Here is a 20,745-nt window from a genome sequence, read left to right on the forward strand (position 1 = left end):
CTGAGTACCTAGTCCCGTTGGGTATCTAGTGGCACACCCGATATGTCTAGTGCCTTGTGCATCTCTCTAAACATGATGCAGACTTCTCTGAATGGCATATCCGATGCCTCGTACAGTGTAACGTCAAGTGCACATCTATGTGCCTGGTGTACTCTTTCTTAGTGGCCCTTACTTTAGTAAACTTCAACTTATATCTAGTGCACTATCAGACATCACTACAGGAATCTGTGTAAAGAATGTGGGTGCAATTGTGCAAAGTCATCGAACATACTAAAGAAACTGTCAAACTTACATTAAGTTCGTTGGTTTATCGACGAATATAGCCAACAGTGATTTTTCGACGAACTTCGCAAACTAAGTTCATCGGTCCCGACAAACCTAAGGTTAAGTTTGTGGGTACCGTCGAACTTAAATAAAGTTCGTGGGTACTCACGTTCTTAATACCATTAAGATTGATGGTTAATCCGAGTGCACAAACTTAAGTTAAGAACATGGGCACCCACGTTCTTAACAAAACCCACAAACTTAACTCAAATAAGAATGTCGGTACCCGCATTCTTAATTTGCCCCATGAACCTTTATTTATTTCCTGTAGCATGTCCAGTGTTGCTGAGCAGCTTGTTTTTCCATGTTTTTGTGTCTCTTCGTATGGCCTTCTCCTATCTTGTATCTTGGACTTACATAATCTTGTAAGTCTTTAATGACTCTTCTAATATCTTTCTTTGAGGTGTTGATCATCAATTACCTTCATCCAAGTCCATATTACATCTTTTGAATTATAACAAAAAGAATACTAGCAAACAACGCTAGTCCATCAAACACTAAAATTAAATTGTCAAATAATTTGCTTGGTCTATATTTCTTACACGTCAACCTATCGTCGGAACATTGCTTACGGTCCTACGGTCTGCGATGGCGCCATGTGTACTAGTCGTTTTAGTTTGGCCATTACAGCACAATGGCTAGTTGCTCTTTGGTCCCACGTTCTATGGTATGACACCCCTCGGACTATAATCATATGATGGTCTGATGCCCTATGGTGAACTCCCAAAAAACTACCATGATCTTATTTTGGCCATTACAGCACCATGGCTAGTTGCTCTTTGGCCCCACGTTCTATGGTCTGACACCCCTCGAACTATAGTCATATGGCACAACAGCACTGTACACCATTTTCGGAGGCCGCTGTTATTTTCGGTGACCAGGGGTTGGCCACCGAAAATAAGCAGTTATTTTCGGCGGCCTGACACAGCCGCCGAAAATAACTACTTATTTTCGGCGGCTAGCCCTAGCCGCCGAAAACTAAAAGTTTAAAACGGTCCCCGACCTTCTTCTCTGTTTCTTTCTGTCTGCCTCGCCCGCCCGCGCCGCCTTGCCTCCAGCCGCCGCGCCGCCTTGCCTCCAGCCGCCGCGCCGCCGCTCCTGGCCGGCCACGCGCCGCCGCTCCCAGGCCGGCCCTGCGCCGCCGCTCCCGGGCCACCTCCGCGCCGCGCAGCGCCCCTGCACGGGACTCCGGCTGAGGCCGCCGTCGCACGAGCCACCACCGTCGACCACCGCCGTTCCTACTCCACCGCCGCCGTTCAAAGCCCCGAGCCGCCACCGTCGTGGAACCACTCCGCCGGCGTCGCCAAGCTCTTCCCCGTCGTAAGGTATTTTTTGCGTTTTTTATTCCATATTTTCGGCGGCCGTTATTGAATTACCGCCGAAATTAGTATATATTTATAATTGTGTTTGTTTGATTAGTTGTATGATTAGTATTATTGTTTAGTTCGATTTCATTAATGTATTAGTGGTATATGTGGTTTAGTGATTAGAGGTATATTGTATTTAGGCATTAATTTCATATTAATATGTGGTACTAATTATATTATTAGCTTTAATAGTATATTATATTGGTACGTATAATAGTTGCATAATTAGTGTATGTGGTACTTAGTTTGATTTGATTAGTATTATATTGTCGGCGTTTCGAGACCGGGGGATCCCTGAGCCGACGAGTGAATGTCGCCGCGTGCCCCAGCCCAGATGGGTCGAGCGCGAGGCCGAGCGCGAAGGGGGGAAAGCGAGGCGGCCGGAGACCGGCGTGAGAGAGGTGGGAATCCCGCGGCCTTCGTGTTCGTCCCGCGCCCAGGTCGGGTGCGCTTGCAGTAGGGGGTTACAAGCGTCCATGCGGGAGAGGGAGCGAGAGGCTTCAAGCGAGCGCCTGTCTCGTCCTCGTCCCCGCGCGGCCAACCCTCTCTAAGAGGGCCCTGGTCCTTCCTTTTATAGGCGTAAGGAGAGGATCCAGGTGTACAATGGGGGGTATAGCAGAGTGCTACATGTCTAGCGGAGGAGAGCTAGCGCCCTAAGTACATGCCGTTGTGGCAGCCGAAGAGATTTTGGCGCACAGCTGGTGTGATGTCGTGGCTGTCGGAGGAGTGCTAGAGCCTGGCGGAGGGACAGCTGTCGGGGCCGTCGAGTCCTTGCTGACGTCCTCTTGGTTCCGTAAGGGGGCTGAGAGCCGTCGTCGTCACAGAATATGCGGGGCGCCATCATTGCCCATCTGGTGGAGCGAGCTAGATGGGACGCCGGTCTTGTTCCCCGTGGCCCGAGTCAGCTCGGGGTAGGGTGATGATGGCGCCTCCTGTTGACGTGGCTAGTCTGCGCCCTAGGTTGGGCGATGTGGAAGCTCCTCCGAGGCCGAGGTCGAGTCTGTCTTCCGTGGTCGAGGTCGAGTCCGAGCCCCTGGTTCAGGCGAGGCGGAGACCGTCGGCTGAGGCCAGGGCGGAGTCCGAGCCCTGGGGTCGGGCAGAGTGGAGTTCGTCGTCTTCTGGGGCTGAGCCCAAGTCCGAGCCCTGGGTCGGGCGGAGTGGAGTTCGTCGTCTTCCGGGACTTAGCCCGAGTCCGAGCCCTGGGTCGGGCGGAGCGGAGTTCGTCGTCTTCCGGGACTTAGCCCGAGTCCGAGCCCTGGGTCGGGCGGAGCGGAGTTCGCCATCTTCCGGGACTTAGCCCGAGTCCGAGCCCTGGGTCGGGCGGAGCGGAGCTTCCTATGGTGCCTTCGGCCGGGCCTGACTGCCTGTCAGTCTCACTCTGTCAAGTGGCACCGCAGTCGGAGTGGCGCAGGCGGCGCTGTCCTTCTGTCAGGCCGGTCAGTGGAGCGGCAAAGTGACGGCGGTCACTTCGGCTCTGCCGGCTGGGGGGCGCGCGTCCGGATAAAGGTGTCAGGCCACCTTTGCATTAAATGCTCCTGCGATTTGGTCGGTTGGTGCGGCGATTTGGTCAGGGTTGCTTCTTGGCGAAGACAGGGCCTCGGGCGAGCCGGAAATATATTCGCCGCTGGAGGGGGGCCTCGGGCGAGACGGAAATCCTCCGGGGTCGGCTGCCCTTGTCCGAGGCTAGGCTCGGGCGAGGCGTGATCGAGTCCCTCGAATGGACTGATCCCTGACTTAATCGCACCCATCAGGCCTTTGCAGCTTCATGCTGATGGGGGTTACCAGCTGAGAATTAGGAGCCTTGAGGGTACCCCTAATTATGGTCCCCGACAGTAGCCCCCGAGCCTCGAAGGGAGTGTTAGCACTCGCTTGGAGGCTTTCATCGCACTTTTTTGCAAGGGGACCAGCCTTTCTCGGTTGCGTTTTGTTCCGGTGGGTGCGCGCGAGCGCACCCGCCGGGTGTAGCCCCCGAGGCCTCGGAGAAGTGGTTTCACTCCTTCGAGGTCTTAATGCCTCGCGTAACGCTTCGGCTGGTCTGATCGTTCCCTCATGCGAGCTGGCCGTAGCCCGGGTGTACGGTCGGGTCCCAAGTTCTCGGGCTGGTATGTTGACGCTGTCAACGGTTCGGCCGGAGCCGGGTTTGCGAGAGCAGCCCCGAGCCTCTGCACAGGGCGAGAGGGCGATCAGGGACAGACTCGACTTTTTTATATACACCCCTGTGTCGCCTTTCCGCAAGGAGGAGGGGGGAAAGCGCCATGTTGCCCTCGATGGGCGCCGAACATGGTGTCTCCGGTGAGCTGCAGGCGGGTAATCCGAGTGGACGTCCGTGCCCCATTCGTTAGGGGTCGGCTAGGGCCCCAGAGGCACGCCCAAAAGTACCTGCGGGTGATCTGTCGGACCCGGTCCCCTAGCGACGGGGTCCGAGGGCTCGATGCCTCCCTCTGATGGGATTCCGTTACAAGATCGTTCCCGCTGGTCTCGGAAATGTCCTAGGGTACCTCGGGAGCGCAACCCAAGCCTTGGTTATGTATCGAACGTACCCATGGTCATCCCTCGCTCTGTGTCTGAGGCGGCTGTGAACCCTTCGGGGGCCAGCCTTCGAACCCCTGATCAGTAGTGGGCGCGGAGCCCGAGTAGCCTGAGGCAGTCGTTGAACCCTTCCGAGGGGCCGGCCTTCGAACCTCTGACCAGTAGTGGGTGTAGGGCCCACGTGATCTGAGGCGGCTGTCGAACCCTTTCGAGGGGCCAGCCTTCGAACCTCTGATCAGTAGGGAGGCTCGGAACCTGGTTCCTTCACGGGGAAGGATCCTTTTCGGGGTATCCCCCTTTTCCCGGTCCCTGTTGCAAGAGAGAGAAAGAGGAAAAAAGGAAAAGGATACGAAATCGAACGACACGGCGTACCTTTTCTGACGCGGTCATTATGGCGAAGGCGAAGCGTCACTCGCTTCTCCTGCCAGAGGCGCCGCCTGTCCCGCCGCGGAGTTAATGCGACGGGGCGAGTGGTTGGCGGGGCGGCCGTTGCGCGTGCGCGAGCCGTTCGAGGAACGGAACACAGGCGCGTTGTCTTCACGCCGTGAGAGAGGGTTCTCTCGTTGCCCCCGGATGGGACGTAGGCTTGGTCGGCGACGTGACCGCTGCTCCTGCCTGCCTGCCACCGCCATTACTGCCGGCCCGTTTTTGGCCGCATTGACCGTCGTGCCAGGCTGGTCACTGCTGGGTCGTGCGCTGGGTCGCCTCGAGTCACGGTATTGGTTCCGCAGTCGAGGAGGCGCGGTGGTGGCGCAAGTGGCGGTGCAGTTGCATGCACGAAGCATTCGGCGCGCCGGTTGCATGACGCGTGGGCCTGGGCCCCGCGCCGCAGGGGAGGACCTTGGAGCGTGTTGGAGAAGACTCAGCCCGCGACGGCTGGGGACGCAAGTAGGGAGAGTCGCCTTTAAAAGGAGGGTGACCCCCTTGGAAGGCGACCATGTCTTCGCGCTCCCTTATGCATCGTGTCTTTCCACCTTCCAAGCCCCCGAATGGGGGATACCCGCCGTCTTTCCGCCTCGTCGTTGGAGGAACGCAACTCCGTGGGAGTTGGTACCTTTCAGCCATCGTTCGGCTTCAAGGATTTTCATCACACAGCCCGGTTGCACCCCTCCGCTGGTGGTCACCCAAAACGGTGACCTCCAGCCCCTGGATGAGGAGAGGCAAGCCGGGCTATGATCTCGGTCCCGCCCTCAGCCTCGAGGGTGTTCGTCATCCTCGCTGGGGCGAGGAGCGAGGCGAGCCGGGGCTCTACCTCCCGCGCGGGCCGGCGGGCCACCTCTTCTTCCAGCTTCTGGTGGTGGCAAACATCCTCCAGCTCTGCGGAGGAGACGTCCTCCAGCCATGCCGGGGAAGGCGAACTGTTGCTGCCCAGCTAGGATGCAACATTCCGCCCTCTTCCTCGCTTTCGCGGCGAGGACGGCAGCGAGGACCTGCCGGTGCGCTTTGGAGCGGCCCGCTCTTTGGCTTTAATAGCTGGTTCGCGTCCCTTGAGCGGGAACGCGAACGAGAGCCCTCCGGCGGCCGCGTCCGTCCTAGGACCATGGCTACTGCTGCAGAGGTCGCTGGCGGGTCCCCCGGCGTTCGTCGCCCCGCAGGCTCCCCTGTGCGGAGGTTGTTCATACCCGCGGGGACGGAACCAGAGTTCCATCTGTAATGGCACTTCGAATGCCAGTGTTTTTGTTCATCGTGGCTGTCGAGGCCTGAACATGTACGTAATTTCGGCACGGAGCCGTGTTTTTTCCTCATTTTCGAGCACTAAGACTCGCCTGTTGGTTGTCTGAACCGCTTCACCAAGCCTGAGTCATCCCGTGTAAAGGTGACGAGTGAGGTATCCGTATCTCGGAGGCGTAGGAGTCCCTCGGCTCGGTCGGCCTTGTTGTCCGAGGCTTCTCTAGCTTAGTTAAAGGAACCCCTCGACCGCTCTCCGATGAGCCGAGGCCAGGGGTAGCGGTGTCAGCATGAATAGAGGCAGAGTTGGCTCGAAAAGAAAACCTGGTTGGCCGGAGCCTGGCCGGGTTGCCCGTTAGCGGGACCGACGCCGGAATTGACCTGCCGAGGCCTCGGGTCGGGCTGATGTCCGCGGTGGACAGTCGGCCGAGGCCTCGGGGTGACCAGCCGAGCCGCCTGCCCGAGCCGGATTCCCGGAGAAGACCCTGGCAGCGATGGCCCAGGCTTGGTGATGACGCCGTCCTTCAGAGTGGAGATCTTCGGACCGCGTCGCCGTCCGAGGCTAGGTCGGACCTCGCCGAAGGTGTTGTCGACGCCGAGGGTGCTGCTGCTCCCTTCAAGCGTCAGGATCCGAGCCTGCAGGATCGGATTGTCTTGTAGCGTGTGTTTCCTGCGGCCGTCGAGGCCAAAACACACCCTCGCCGTGTTGTAAAGTTGCGTCTCTTTTCCTCTTGTTTCGAGTTATCTGGACTTTTTTGTCGGTAACAGAAATGTTTGTGCGAGCGAGAGTTGCTTCTCGCGGAAGGCGATGAGTGAGGTATCCGTATCCCGGAGGCGTAGGAGTCCCTCGGCTCGGTCGGCCTTGCCGCTTACGCGCACTCTTACTCGTCCATGGGGCTCTGTCACCGACGCAGTCGAGAAGGCTCGAAGAATCGCTCCGGCAGAAGAGCTTCCGAGCGTGAAGACTTGTTCGGTCCGCGGAATCATTTATCCGAACGTGAGTTACTTATCGCAGAAGGTGATGAGTGAGGTATCCGTATCCCGGAGGCGTAGGAGTCCCTCGGCTCGGTCAGCCTTGGCTGCTTACGTGTACTCCGTCGTTTTCAGGATCCACTTTCGAAGTAGTCAAAAAGCACGAAAGACATTCTGGCAGAAAAGATCTTTTTTCGAGGAAAATTTCGACGCAGAGGGGGTTCCCCCCTTTTAGCCCCCGAGGGAGGGTCGGGCTTTGCCGAGGCGAGGCCGACCCTTCCTTGATTACTAAACTTTGCGTGGGAGCGAGGTATATGAACAACTTGAAAACATCTTAAGGGTAGAAGCGACGTAGCTGTTGGATGTTCCAAGCGTTGTCGTAGACCTCGCCTTGACTGTTGGCCAGCTTGTACGTTCCGGGCTTCAGGACTTTGGCGATGATGAACGGCCCCTCCCAGGGGGGCGTGAGCTTGTGCCGCCCTCGGGCGTCTTGTCGCAGCCGAAGCACCAGGTCGCCCACCTGGAGGTCTCGGGACCGGACCCCTCGAGCGTGGTAGCGTCGCAGGGACTGCTGGTACCGCGCCGAGTGTAGTAAGGCCCTATCCCGAGCCTCCTCCAGCTGGTCCAGCGAGTCTTCTCGGCTAGCTTGGTTGCTTTGGTTGGTGTAGGCCCTCGTCCTCGGGGAGCCGTATTCCAGGTCTGTGGGCAAGACGGCCTCGGCCCCGTAGACTAGGAAGAACGGCGTGAAGCCCGTGGCTCGGCTCGGTGTTGTCCTCAGACTCCAGACCACCCGGATGTGGTGATCCTCGTAGAAGTCCAAGAACTTTCTGCCGGTGAACTGGGTGCCGTTGTCGGTGATGATGGAGTTCGGTACCCCGAAGCGATGGATGATGTTGGTGAAGAACGCCACCGCCTGCTCGGACCTGATGCTGTTTAGGGGTCGGACCTCGATCCACTTGGAGAATTTGTCGATGGCGACCAATAGGTGCGTGTAGCCCCCGGGTGCCTTCTGCAAGGGGCCGACGAGGTCCAGACCCCACACAGCAAAAGGCCAGGTGATGAGTATCGTCTGCAGAGCCTGAGCGGGCAGGTGGGTCTGCCTTGCGTAGAATTGACACCCTTCGCAGGTGCGGACAATTCTGGTAGCGTTGGCCACCGCCGTGGGCCAGTAGAAGCCTTGTCGGAAAGCATTCCCGACAAGGGCTCGAGGCGCTGCGTGATGGCCGCAAGCCCCCGAGTGTATCTCTCGCAGGAGTTCCTGACCTTCGGCGATGGAGATGCATCGCTGGAGGATGCCAGAGGGACTGCGGTGGTAGAGATCCTTCTCATCACCCAGCAAGACGAACGACTTGGCGCGCCGCGCCACCCGCCGGGCCTCGGCTCGGTCGAGGGGTAGCTCTCCTCGGTGGAGATATTGCAGGTACGGGGTCTGCCAGTTTCGATCAGGCGTGACCCCGCTTTGCTCCCCCTCGACGTGCAGCGTCTCGCCCTCGGGGGCCGAGGGTACCTCGGGCTGAACCGAGGGCGCCTCGGGCCGAGTCGAGGGTGCCTCGGGCTGTGCCGATGGTGCCTCGGGCTGTGCCGAGGGTACCTCGGGCTGGGCCGAGGGTGCCTCAGGCTCGGGCGTGTCGTCGATCTTGACGGAGGGTTGATGCAGATCCCGGGAGAAGACGTCCGGGGGAACCGTTGTTCGCCCCGAGGCTATTTTAGCCAGCTCGTCCGCAGTCTCGTTGTAGCGCCGAGCGATGTGGTTGAGCTCGAGCCCGTAGAACTTGTCTTCCAGGCGCCGAACCTCATCGCAGTAGGCCTCCATCTTCGGGTCGCGGCAGTGGGAGTTCTTCATGACTTGGTCGATGACGAGCTGCGAGTCACCGCGAGCGTCGAGGCATCGGACCCCTAGCTCGATGGCGATCCGCAATCCGTTGACCAGAGCTTCGTACTCAGCCACATTGTTGGATGCCGGGAAATGGAGGCGTAGCACATAGCGTATGTGCTTCCCGAGGGGCGAGATGAAGAGTAGGCCCGCGCCGGCTCCCGTCTTCATCAACGACCCGTCGAAAAACATGGTCCAGAGCTCCGGTTGGATCGGAGCCGTCGGTAGCTGGGTGTCTACCCATTCGGCCACGAAGTCCGCCAAGACCTGGGACTTGATGGCCTTCCGAGGGGCAAACGAGATTGTCTCGCCCATGATTTCCACCGCCCACTTTGCAATCCTACCCGAGGCCTCTCGGCACTTGATGATCTCCCCCAGGGGGAAGGATGACACCACAGTTACCGGATGAGACTCGAAGTAGTGTCGCAACTTCCGCCGTGTCAGGATCACCGCATACAGCAGCTTCTGAACTTGTGGGTAGCGGATCTTGGTTTCGAACAGTACCTCGCTGGCGAAGTAGACTGGCCTCTGAACGGGCAATGCACGGGTTTGGTTGAAGTCTCTAGCGACGTTGTATTTGATGAGACTAATGGCTCTCCAAGAGAGCAAGTTGTTGATCTTGATGATGTAGATGAAGAAGATGTTCCGACGGCGGCTATACGAACCATGGTGATTGGTGATGTACGACCATAGGAACAAAAGGAGCAAGATCAACCTTCTTCCTCAACAATGGTGCATCCCCCAACTCAAGATGATGAACAGGAGGCGTGTGATCAAGGGGGAGCACAAGATGATCAAGTAATGGAGGAAGAAGAACAACCGACACCTCCAACTCAAGTCCGAGCGATGATTCAAAGGGATCATCCTATCGACCAGATTTTGGGTGACATAAGCAAGGGAGTAACTACTCGATCTCGATTAGTTAATTTTTGTGAGCATTACTCTTTTGTCTCTTCTATTGAGCCTTTCAGGGTAGAGGAGGCCTTGCTAGATCCGAACTGGGTGTTGGCCATGCAAGAGGAGCTCAACAACTTCAAGAGGAATGAAGTTTGGACGCTGGTGCCTCGTCCTAAGCAAAATGTTGTGGGAACCAAGTGGGTGTTCCGCAACAAACAAGACAAGCACAGAGTGGTGACAAGAAACAAGGCTCGACTTGTGGCAAAAGGTTATGCCCAAGTCGCAGGTTTGGACTTTGAGGAGACTTTTGCTCCTGTGGCTAGGCTAGAGACCATTCATATTTTGCTAGCATATGCCGCTCACCATTCTTTCAGGTTGTTCCAAATGGATGTGAAGAGCGCTTTCCTCAACGGGCCAATCAAGGAGGAGGTGTATGTAGAGCAACCCCCTGGCTTCGAGGATGAACGGTACCCCGACCATGTGTGTAAGCTCTCTAAGGCGCTCTATGGACTTAAGCAAGCCCCAAGAGCATGGTATGAATGCCTTAGAGACTTTCTAATTGCTAATGCTTTCAAGGTTGGGAAAGCCGGTCCAACTCTTTTCACTAAGACTTGTGACGGTGATCTTTTTGTGTGCCAAATTTATGTCGATGACATAATATTTGGTTCTACTAATAAAAAGTCTTGTGAAGAGTTTAGCAGGGTGATGACACAGAAATTCGAGATGTCGATGATGGGCGAGTTGAACTACTTCCTTGGGTTCCAAGTGAAGCAACTCAAGGATGGCACCTTCATCTCTCAAACGAAGTACACGCAAGACTTGCTGAAGCGGTTTGGGATGAAGGACGCCAAGCCCACAAAGACTCCGATGGGGACCGACGGACACACCGATCTCAATAAAGGAGGTAAGTCCGTTGATCAAAAGGCATACCGGTCAATGATAGGGTCATTACTTTACTTATGTGCTAGTAGACCGGATATTATGCTTAGCGTATGCATGTGTGCTAGATTTCAATCCGATCCTAAGGAGTGTCACTTAGTGGCAGTGAAGCGAATCCTTAGATATTTAGTTGCTACGCCTTGCTTCGGGCTTTGGTATCCAAAGGGGTCTACCTTTGACCTAATTGGATATTCAGATTCCGACTATGCTGGATGTAAGGTCGATAGGAAGAGTACATCCGGGACGTGCCAATTCTTAGGAAAGTCCCTGGTGTCATGGAACTCTAAGAAACAAACCTCCGTTGCCCTATCCATCGCTGAGGCCGAGTATGTTGCCGTAGGACAGTGTTGCGCGCAACTACTTTGGATGAGGCAAACCCTCAGGGACTTTGGCTACAATCTGAGCAAAGTCCCACTCCTATGTGATAATGAGAGTGCTATCCGCATGGCGGATAATCCTGTTGAACACAGCCGCACAAAGCACATTGACATCCGGCATCACTTTTTGAGAGACCACCAGCAAAAGGGAGATATCAAAGTGTTTCATGTTAGCACCGAGAACCAGCTAGCCGATATCTTTACCAAGCCTTTAGATGAGAAGACCTTTTGCAGGCTGCGTAGTGAGCTAAATGTCTTAGATTCGCGGAACCTGGATTGATTTATAGCATACATGTGTTTATGCCTTTGATCATGTTCCTTATGCATATTGTTGCTTAATAATGGTGCTCAAGTTGTACAAACACTCCCTGGACCTCACAAGTCCGTTGCAAAGTGATGCACATGTTTAGGGGGAGATATGTTACAACTTGACCCTTTGAGACTGACCATGTGCTTGAGTTTGCTTGTTTTAGTCTCAAAGGAGGTTTGAAAGGGAAAAGGTGGACTTGGACCATGAAAGACTTCCACTGCACTCCGATGAGAGGGTAACTTATTCCGAGTTCATCTCATGTACTCTTATTGCCTTTGTATTCTTATTGAAGATTTTGGTGAGGCAATGGGGTTCTAGGGCCAAGATTGATCCCGTTTTGGTGCTTGATGCCAAAGGGGAAGAAAATAAAGGCCAAAGCAATAAATGGATCAGCTACCACTTGAGAGATTTTGAAAATAGTAGAATAGAGCTTTTGGTGTGTCAAAACTCTTTTATTGTCTCTCTTGTCAAAAGTTGGCTTCTTGTGGGGAGAAGTGTTGATTATGGGAAAAAGGGGAGTTTTTGAAATCTTGAATCAATTTCTCTTGGAATGACTCTCTTTATGTCTTAACATGTGTGTTTGACTTAGAGATAGAAATTTGAGTTTGATTTGCAAAAACAAACCAAGTGGTGGCAAAGAGTGATCCATATATGTCAAATTTGAATCAAAACAATTTGAGTTCTTATTTGAATTGATTTTGTATTTGTTCGACTTGCTTTATATTGTGTTGGCATAAATCACCAAAAAGGGGGAGATTGAAAGGGAAATGTGCCCTTGGGCCATTTCTAAGTATTTTGGTGATTTAGTGTTCAACACAAATGCCTAAGTGTAAAATGGTGGACAAAGTACAAATCAAGGATAAAGGTATGTTTCTCGGACTTAGTACATTGTTTTAGAGACTAATGTATTGTGTCTAAGTGCTGGAAACAGGAAAAATCGAATTGGAAATGAGATGGCCTTGTTCAGCCAAAGTCTGCTCAGTCTGGGAGCACCGGACTGTCCGGTGGTGCACCGGACAGTGTCCGGTGCGCCAGGCTGGCTCGAGTGAACTGGCCGCTCTCGGGAATTCACCGGCGACGTACGGCTATAATTCACCGGACTGTCCGGTGTGCACCGGACTGTCCGGTGAGCCAACTGTCGGCCGGGCCAACGGTCGGCCGCGCGATCTGCGCGGGACACGTGGCCGAGCCAACGGCTAGAAGGGGGCACCGGACTGTCCGGTGTGCACCAGACATGTCCGGTGCACCAACGGCTCTCTGGCTGCCAACGGTCGGCTGCGCCATTTAAGGAAAGAAATCGGGCACCGGACAGTGTCCGGTGTGCACCGGACTGTCCGGTGCGCCACGCAACATAAGGCAAGATTTGCCTTCCTGGAATGCTCTCAACGGCTCCTAGCTGCCTTGGGGCTATAAAAGGGATCCCTAGGCGCATGGAGGAGAACACCAAGCATCCTTTGAGCATTCTTGATCACTCACACTTCACTCTTGCGCACTTGTTCGACATTCTAGTGATTTGAGCCCTGTTCTAGTGTGCTAGTCTTTTTGAGCTCAAGTCTGGGTCTTGTGTGTGCGTATTTGTTGTGATCTTTGTGTCTTGTGTGAGTTGCTCATCCCTCCCTTACTCCGGGATTCTTTGTGAACATCAAAAGTGTAAGGGCGAGAGGCTCCAAGTTGTGGAGATTCCTCGCGAACGGGATAAGAAAAGAAAAGCAAAACACTGTGGTATTCAAGTTGATCATTGGATCACTTGAGAGGAGTTGAGTGCAACTCTCGTCCGTTGGGACGCCACAACGTGGAGTAGGCAAGTTTTGTACTTGGCCGAATCACGGGATAAACCACTGTGTCATCTCTGTGTTGAACTCTTTGTGGTTATCGTATTGTGCAAGATCTTCTCTCTAGCCACTTGGTGATTATTGTGCTAACACTTAACCAAGTTTTGTGGCTTAAGTTTTAAGTTTTACAGGATCACCTATTCACCCCCCCCTCCAGGTGCTCTCATGGGGTGGTAGCCTCGGCGCACCCTCTCGTCGAGGTGGGCCCGACGGTCGTGGTGATGGTGCTCGTTGCCGAGGCGACCCGGGGCCGCAGGCGCGGTGTTGCGCGTGCGCCCGGTGTAGACCGAGGCTTCCCGCATGAATCGGGAAGTCACGGCATGAGGTTCCGAGGGGTACCCCTGCCTTCGGGAGGCGGAGCTCTCGGCCCGTCGGACCGCGGCGCCTTCCAGGAGATTTTTGAGCTCTCCCTGGATTCGCCGCCCCTCGGTGGTTGATGGCTCCGACATCGCGCGGAGGAGCATTGCCGCTGCAGCCAGGTTCTGGCCATCCCGACTGGATGCGGGTGGCGGCCTGACCCTGACATCGTCGGCGATGCGGTGCTGGAAGCCCTGGGGTAGATGACGTATTTCTCCGGCCGGAGGTTGGCCCGCCCATGCCTGCCCGACGTCCCGGTGGATCGGCTCAAGCGCTCCTGCCCCCTCGTCGAGCCTGGCCTCCACCCCGCGGATTTTCTCGAGCTGTGGGTCATGGCCCCCCGCCTGAACGGGGACCACAGCTAGCTCCCGTGGGATGTCAAAGCGAGGCACCGACCTAGTGAGATCACCGTCCTCCGGCATGCCGAGATGGTTGCCTTCGGAGGGACCCCCTAGATCGACGTGGAAGCATTCGCGACTTGGGCCGTAGTCCTCATCGCCGAGGCTACGGCTACCGTCGGAACAGTCGGAGAGGCAGTAGTCGCATGCGGTCATGAAGTCCCGCATGGCACTGGGGTTGCCAAGTCCAGAGAAATCCCAACAGAAGCTGGGCTCGTCGTCTTCCTCGGACCTAGAGGGCCCGTAGGTCGAGACGTCCGTCAGCCGGTCCCAAGGTGACCGCATACGAAACCCCAGAGGGTTTGAGCTCGCCTCTACGAGAGCACCCGCCAAAGCGAAGCCGCTAGGCGGGTTGAGGCTGAACCCAAATGACGTGGGATGAGAATCGGTCGGTACCTCTTGGTCGACGGGCGGTGATGAAGTCACGTCTGGGACTGAATGCACCGTCGTCTCAGGTATGAGGGTGACGTCCAGCAAGCTTTTCGCGAGCGTGCTGGCGTCGTCCGCTTGCTCGGGATTGGCGTGTCGCGGGGAGACGGCGCTCGTCTTCATCTCAAGCGCGAGGTCGATACCCGGTGCGCCCCCCGTTGGGGTGTCGGCGCTGTCGACTCGCTCGACAGCCGACGAGGCACTGCCTCCTGCTTGGCTTTGGTTGCCCCGCCTTCCCTTCCGTCGGCGGGGAAGAGGGCGGGATGAGCTCGAAGGTTGTTCTTCCACCACGCGGGGAAGACGTCGTAGATTCCGCTGCCAGCGGGCGGGCTGTCGGCCGTCGTTGCCGCTGCCGCCCGGCGGTGGAATGAGTATCATGTCGTAGCTGCCGTCGAGGGACATGAACTCGAGACTCCCGAAACGGAGCACCGTCCCGGGTTGGAGAGGTCGCTGGAGACTGCCCATCTGGAGCTTGATGGGAAGGTGTTCGTCAACACGCATCAGGCCCCTACCTGGCACGCCAACTGTCGGCGTTTCGAGACCGGGGGGTCCCTGAGCCGACGAGTGAATGTCGCCGCGTGCCCCAGCCCAGATGGGTCGAGCGCGAAGGGGGGAAAGCGAGGCGGCCGGAGACCGACGTGAGAGAGGTGGGAATCCCGCGGCCTTCGTGTTCGTCCCGCGCCCAGGTTGGGTGCGCTTGCAGTAGGGGGTTACAAGCGTCCACGTGGGAGAGGGAGCGAGTGGCTTCAAGCGAGCGCCTGTCTCGTCCTCGTCCCCGCGCGGCCAACCCTCTCTAAGAGGGCCCTGGTCCTTCCTTTTATAGGTGTAAGGAGAGGATCCAGGTGTACAATGGGGGGTATAGCAGAGTGCTACGTGTCTAGCGGAGGAGAGATAGCGCCCTAAGTACATGCCGTCGTGGCAGCCGGAGAAATTTTGGCGCACATCTAGTGTGATGTCGTGGCTGTCGGAGGAGTGCTGGAGCCTGGCGGAGGGACAGATGTCGGGGCCGTCGAGTCCTTGCTGACGTCCTCTTGCTTCCGTAAGGGGGCTGAGAGCCGCCGTCGTCACAGAATATGCGGGGCGCCATCATTGCCCATCTGGTGGAGCGAGCCAGATGGGACGCCGGTCTTGTTCCCCATGGCCCGAGTCAGCTCGGGGTAGGGTGATGATGGCGCCTCCTGTTGACGTGGCTGGTCTGCGCCCTAGGTTGGGCGATGTGGAAGCTCCTCCGAGGCCGAGGTCGAGTCTGTCTTCCGTGGTCGAGGTCGAGTCTGAGCCCCTGGTTCAGGCGAGGCGGAGACCGTCGGCTGAGGCCAGGGCGGAGTGGAGTTCGTCGTCTTCTGGGGCTGAGCCCAAGTCCGAGCCCTGGGTCGGGCGGAGGGGAGTTCGACGTCTTCCGGGACTTAGCCCGAGTCCGAGCCCTGGGTCGGGCGGAGCGGAGTTCGCCGTCTTCCGGGACTTAGCCCGAGTCCGAGCCCTGGGTCGGGCGGAGCGGAGTTCACCGTCTTCCGGGACTTAGCCCGAGTCCGAGCCCTAGGTCGGGCGGAGCGGAGTTCGCCGTCTTCCGGGACTTAGCCCGAGTCCGAGCCCTGGGTCGGGCGGAGCGGAGCTTTCTATGGTGCCTTCGGCCGGGCCTGACTGCCTGTCAGTCTCACTCTGTCAAGTGGCACCGCAGTCAGAGTGGCGCAGGCGGCGCTGTCCTTCTGTCAGGCCGGTCAGTGGAGCGGCGAAGTGACGGCGGTCACTTCGGCTCTGCCGGCTGGGGGGCGCGCGTCAGGATAAAGGTGTCCGGCCACCTTTGCATTAAATGCTCCTGCGATTTGGTCGGTTGGTGCGGCGATTTGGTCAGGGTTGCTTCTTGGCGAAGACAGGGCCTCGGGCGAGCCGGAAATATATTCGCCGCTGGAGGGGGGCCTCGGGCGAGACGGAAATCCTCCGGGGTCGGCTGCCCTTGTCCGAGGCTAGGCTCGGGCGAGGCATGATCAAGTCCCTCGAATGGACTGATCCCTGACTTAATCGCACCCATCAGGCCTTTGCAGCTTCATGCTGATGGGGGTTACCAGCTGAGAATTAGGAGCCTTGAGGGTACCCCTAATTATGGTCCCCGACATATATCATTGTTTGTTTTGTATATAAGTAATATTATTTAGTGGCAGCGAATTTATGCTGCCAAATTTTTTTGGGTCCTACTAGGTTCATGTGGGTTTAGAACCTATCCCTGTCTATACATGTAGGACCGATACACTTGACGAAGTTGAATAATTTTTTCACGATATGGTTCCGTTTAACAGTCTCAGGAATGGCTGCCGATCGTGCATGGATGTACAATGGTTGGAGTAGGAATGGACGTCATTCTGATGATTGGGTAGCCAAGACCAAAGAATTTGTGGACCACGTATTCGCCTTGTCCTTAACCGGCACTGTCAGATGCCCTTGTAGGCATCACGAAAACAGTATATTTCTTAATAAGGAAAGAGTTAGCCTAGATCTTTGTCAGTTTGGATTTATGCCCGGATATGAGGTGTGGGAACATCATGGTGAGGTAGTACCCAACCGTAATGTAGAAGAGGAGGAGAACAATGATTGGGCTGGCGATGATGCGATGCATGAGATGCTAGATTCGCTACGTCCAGAATTCAACCTAAGCTCCGAGGATCCTGCCACACCAGAGGTTTCCAGATTTTTTAAACTACTAAAAGACTCTGAAGAGCCGTTGCATGAACACACAGATGTGAGTATACTCGCTTTTGTGACTCGGCTCATGGCCATTAAGTCCAAGTACTTTTTCTCGAACAATTGTTACAATGAGATTTTAAAGTTATTAGGAGATGTGCTCCCAAAGCCCAATAAGTTGCCTAAAGACATGTACCAATCAAAGACAATTATCAAAGGTCTCGGTATGGATTATGAGAAGATTGATGTGTGCAAAAATAATTGTATGGTTTTCATGAAGGAGCATGCGGAAGAGAGAAAATGTCTGAAATGTGGACAATCTAGATTTGTGGAAGTTGTTAATGATGAGGGTGAGAAGGTGATGACAGATGTTGCACATAAGCAGCTCCGCTACTTGCCACTAACTCCTCGAGTGAAACGGATGTTTCTATCTAAAAACCGCTATGCACATGCGATGGCACAAAGAAGGTGTCTGTGATAACGATGACCTAATCGTGCACCCTTCAGATGGGGATGCATGGAAGGCTCTCGACACGTTTGATCCCAAGTTTGCAGCTGATCCGAGGAATGTTCGAATCGGACTCGCGACTGATGGCTTCACACCTTTTGGTCAAATGGCATCATCATACTCATGTTGGCCCATCTTTGTTATTCCATACAACCTTCCACCTTCTCTTTGTATGAAATATGAATTTATATTTCTTTGCTTAATCATTCCTGGCCCAAACTATCCTGGAAAGAACCTCAATGTCATGTTAAAACCCTTGATTGAAGAGTTGAAGGAGCTTTGGAAAGGTGTTGAAGCATACGATGTTTTTACAAAACAGATATTCAAACTTCGAGTTGCGTATTTGTGGTCGGTGCATGACTTCATGGCGTATGCTATTTTTACCGGTTGGAGTACACATGGTAGATAGACATGTCCATATTGCGGTTCAGATACAGATTGCTTCCGTCTTGCTCATGGTGGAAAGATCAATTACTTCGATTATCATCGACGCTGGTTGCCCAGGAAACACCCCTTCAGGAGCGATAAGAAAAACTTTATAAAGAATACTGTGGTCACCAAAGGTCCGCCTAAACGTCTTAACGCGGCAGAAATATATGCTCAGCTGAACAACCTTGTCCTAAATGAAAAGGGGGACAAGTACGAAGGATTCGGAGTGGACCACAACTGGACACATATATGTGGTCTCTGGGAGCTCCCTTATATGTCGTCATTGATTCTTGTGCACAACATTGATGTCATGCACCAAGAAAGTAATGTTGCTGAAGCCCTCATACACACCTGCATGCATTTTGACAAAACAAAGGACAATCTGAAAGCTCGAAGAGATCTAGCAATGCTTTGTGACCGACCAACCCAAGTGCTCAATGACAACGGTAAGCCGCCACGTGCCTTGTTCTGTCTTACCTCTAAAGACAAGATCGAGGTAATGAGATGGATGAAAAAATTAAATTTCCCGATGGTTATGCTGCGGGCTTGAAAAGAGCTGTGAATTTGAAAACGGGAAAACTAACTGGGTTAAAGAGCCATGACTTCCATATATTAATGGAGAGGATTATCCCTGTCATGTTTCGTGGTTATATGCCCGACGCCATGTGGCAAGCAATAGCTGCGCTAAGTTATTTCTACAGGCAGATCTGTGCCAAAGAAATAAGTAAAAATATGATGGAGAAGTTGGAGAAACAAATACCAGTGTTGTTATGCAAGCTAGAAAAAATATTCCCACCTGGATTCTTCAATCCGATGGAGCATCTACTTATTCACATTCCATATGAGGCAAAGGTTGGTGGACCTGTACAATATAGGTGGATGTATCACATTGAACGTGCACTCAAAAACCTGCGAGGCATGGTTCGAAATAAGGCTAGAGTAGAAGGATGCATCGCTGAAGCTTTTTTGCTAAAGGAGGTTTCATACTTCACGAGTGTGTATTTCGCAGAGGAACATAATGTCTATGCTGCTACCATGCGATACAATGTCGATGAGGAACCTCCTGTCAGTGATCTCAACATTTTCCAATGGAGAGGCACAAGTACTAGTAAGGGCACGTTCTACCACCTTAGCATGGATGAAAGAATGTCCGCATTGCTATACATGTACTCTAATATGGAAGAGATGGAGCCATATTTCATGTAAGTCTTTATTTTACCCCTTAATTTCTTTACCAAAGGAGCCATATTTAATTACTTATTTGTCGTACAGTAAGTTCGACGAGGAAAATTGGACTTATTCTCATCAGCCTACAAGCAAACAACTAGATACTATGCGACGACATGGGAGGCAAGGAAGACCTAATTTTGTTGACTGGTTTCGCGAGCATGTAAACTCTTTATATTCCTTACTTTCATGTCATTTAGCCTTTTACGCGAGGTAGTCATTTTAACTATATATTATTTGTAGTGCACAAAGACTCCTAACATACACGAGGACTTGAGACAGCTATCTTATGGGACGGTCACTTGCAGAACATTTGGTCGATACGATGTGAATGGCTTTCGTTTTCGTTCAGACCAATTTGAAAAGTCTCGTCCTCGTGCAGCCACACGTAACACTGGAGTTCTGACTAGGGCACTCGATGCACTCGGCAGAGAAACTAATTATTATGGCATCATTCAAAACATCCTAGAGTTTAATTTTGCAGGGAACAAACCTTTGAAATTAGTATTATTTCTATGTGATTGGTTTGACAGCACTAATGGGATTAGACAAAGTCAATATGGTATAACTGAAGTAAAGCACAAGGAACGACTTCAAGGCCATGGTAATTTTATCCTTGCACACCAGTGCGAGCAGGTCTACTATATGTCGTACCCAAATCCGAAGTTTGAAGCATGGTGGGTAGTTCATAAGGTGAACCCTAGGGAACGTTTACATACTCCTTGCACTGCTGGTTATCAATTCAAAGACGAACAAGCCGATGATGTTTATCAAGAAGAAGAATTGCCAACTACTTTTACTATCGATGAGGGTGTTGCACTGAACTCACTAGTCGGAGACCGTAACGATGTCACTACTGATGAGTGTGTTGCACCGAAACGAAAACGAAATCCAAGGAACAAAAAAGCCACATTGCGAGCTTTGGATCGAAGAAGACTCCTTGATCATGATTCTGATGAATTTTGATGTGTAATGCAAAATTTCATATTATGTGATGTATTATTTGATTTTTTATTAGTTCACTTAATTTTATGGAGCTAATACATTTAATGTTTTTCTATTGAACAGGATGAGTGGTAGGAATAAACCAAAGCGCACTGCTAGGGGGTTTCTTAATGCGGCTAGCAGGATACTCCCTGGTGCACGTTCCCTTTTCCAAGGGAGTTCTTCTAGCCAGAGCAGACAGGAGGCGTTGCTGAGACACGCTCGGCCAGAACTACGTGATACACCTATCGCTCTACAACGGAGTACCGATGTAAATGTTTATGTAATTGATCTTATTTGTCAGTCACTTATGTAATTGATCTTATGTAAATGTTTATGTAAATTTTTATGTGTCTCTATTTCATGTCCATAGGAAGAGGAGGACGACGAGGAGGAGGTGCAACACCATGAGGAGGAGGACGAGCAGGCCCATGAGGAGGATGACGAGGAGGAGGTGCAACACCATGAGGAGGAGGACGAGCAGGCCCATGAGGGCATAGATGCTGAGGCGGATGACGATACCACTGAGGCTCCTGTCGTTCGACGAAGGGGCACTCGGAAGGGCCACTTTGTCCTACCTCCGTCAGCGCCTGCACAATCTGAAGCTCGAGTACTGATCATCCCGGTTGGTGATAGGTACTCACGTTTGGCC

The sequence above is a fragment of the Zea mays genome, chromosome 4 (assembly GCF_902167145.1).
Source record: "Zea mays cultivar B73 chromosome 4, Zm-B73-REFERENCE-NAM-5.0, whole genome shotgun sequence".
Taxonomy (NCBI): Eukaryota; Viridiplantae; Streptophyta; class Magnoliopsida; order Poales; family Poaceae; genus Zea; species Zea mays.